Source organism: Gracilinanus agilis, chromosome 4, assembly GCF_016433145.1.
Source record: "Gracilinanus agilis isolate LMUSP501 chromosome 4, AgileGrace, whole genome shotgun sequence".
Classification (NCBI taxonomy): domain Eukaryota; kingdom Metazoa; phylum Chordata; class Mammalia; order Didelphimorphia; family Didelphidae; genus Gracilinanus; species Gracilinanus agilis.
The window spans coordinates 505,226,784-505,229,008 of NC_058133.1; the positions used below are offsets into that span (position 1 = coordinate 505,226,784).

The following is a 2,225-nucleotide window of genomic DNA, read 5'->3' on the forward strand; positions in this document are numbered from 1 at the left end:
TCAAATCAGATCTCAGACACTTACTAGCTGTGTTGATGCTGGGCAAATCACTTAATGCTGTTTGCCTCAGTTTACTCACCTGTAAAATGAGCGTGAAAAGGAAATGGCAAACCATCTCTGCCAAGAAAACCCCAAACAGGGTCATGAAGAGTCAGACAACTGAAACAACTCAACAACAAAAATGTCGCATCCATGAATGCCCTAAAAGTTCCCTCATTCTCCCTCAACTCTGCCCCTTAAAATCTTGGTTCCTTCAAAGCTCAGCTCAGGCCCCCATTTTTCCATAAATATTTTCCGGCCCCTTCTCCCAGCTGCTACCTCTTCTCTCTACCTTGGATCTATGTGCCTACAGAGAGCCGTGTTGTCTCCTCTGATAGAACAGAAGCTCCATGAGGGCAGGGGCTCTCGCTGTCGTCTTCACATCCCCAGGCTCTTGCACAGAAGGAGTCCTTAATAAGTGCTTGATGACTGACTAATTGAAGAGAGAAGGTCCCAGCCCTCAACTGGTCAGACAAGGATGGCAGGAGGTGACATCAATGATTTGGTCACTTCAAGGAGGGAAAGAATCAAAGTCCTACTAATTTGAGGGTGTTCTTGGCCCAGTCTCCATTGGCATCTTCACATGCCTCCAAGGGTAGAAGGGCTGTGGGGGGAGTGTTCAGTGATAAATCTGATACTTGGCAGAGTCCCCCAGGCTCTCGCCAGCTGCTTCCCCCTCCCACCAGCTCAGAGTCATGTCTGAGAAATCGTGTGACTGAAACCTGACTCCGAGCCCGAAGGAACCCAGGGAGATGGATTTCATTGGCGCCAGGATCCACTGAGAGATCTGAACAGGTGTTCGGAGGGAGGCATTTCCAATCTCTCCCTCCGGCTCTTGGCTGGCCCCTGGGCACTCTTTCTAAAGGGTCAGGCTGCAAAAGGGGACGTAGAGATGGTCAGATCATAGCTCCGAAGGGACCCCAGAGGCCATCTTGTCCAACGGACTCATTTTATTGATGAGGAAAATGAGGTTGTGACTTGTGAGGGCCCCTAGGGAGGAAGCACCAGAACCCAGGCCCTCTGAGGGCAAAGCTCTTGTCTCTTTTAGGATAGTGTGGCATGATGGATCGTCGCTTCACTTGTTAAAAAACTAAGATCTCAGCTTTGAGTTCGACTAGGACCGGCTGAATTTATTTGGTTCTGCAGCCATGAACAGACCCCACAACCCTGGAATGGGTTGATTCCTGACCTTATCTGTAAACCGACTCCTAACCCTGGCAATGGTACTGTCCACTCGTTCCTAATGCCAGCCACAGGCTGACTCCACCTTTTCGCAGCCGTGGACTGAACCCTCGTGACCCTACTACAAAGTGACCCCCAAATCACGGCCCCAGACTGACCCCCCTAAGCATAAACTGACAACTGAGCCCAGCCAAGGACTCACCATTAAACTAACTCCTGCTCTGGAAGCCCCCCTCAACCTGACAGATATACTATCCTAGCTTTTGCTCATGGACTGACCCCCAGTCCTCGTAGCATCCTGAGCCTTCATCTTGGCCACCGTCTTGTTCTTAACCCTGGGCAGGGACTGAGACCTAATCTTGGTCCTGGACCTATCCGTGACCACCTCCCCGGCCCCCTCAGAGATCTCTGGTCACAAGAGGGACTATACAAGAATGTGGCTGACTCATGGCAAGCCACCCCACGGCTGGAAATGTGCTCCGGAGCACGTCTCACGGGCAGGGTGCTAAGAACTTATTGTCTCTCCCTGTCCCCCTCCGAGGAGCCACCTCACAAACACATCCCTCTGCTTACTAGGGCGACTAGACGAGAATGTAGATGACTCACCGCGATCCACCCCATTGCTGGAGATCTTGTCCAGAGTGTGTCTCACTGACTATTAAGAGCCCATTCTGGGGGAGCTACATGGCCAGGTATGGAGATGGAGGTCCTGTGTTCAAATCTGGCCTCAGACACTTCCCAGCTATGTGACCCTGGGCAAGTCACTTGACCCCCCACTGCCTACCCTTACCACTCTTCTGTCTTGGAACCAATACACAGTATTGATTCTAAAATAGAAGGTAGAGTTTTCAACAAAAAAAGAGCACATTCTCTGCCCTTCTCTCTCTCTCTCTCTCTCTCTCTCTCTCTCTCTCTCTCTCTCTTTCTCTCTCTCTCTTTCTCTTTCTTTCTCTCTCTCTCTCTCTTTCTTTCTCTCTCTCTCTCTTTCTCTCTTTCTCTCTCTC

At 50.7% G+C, this 2,225-nt stretch overlaps 1 protein-coding gene across 1 annotated transcript in view; it reads left to right on the forward strand.

Moving 5' to 3' along the window:
- The window catches only part of GPC1 (glypican 1), a 157,373-nt gene that overhangs the window by 136,391 nt on the left and 18,757 nt on the right, over positions 1–2,225 (forward strand). The window lies entirely within an intron of this gene.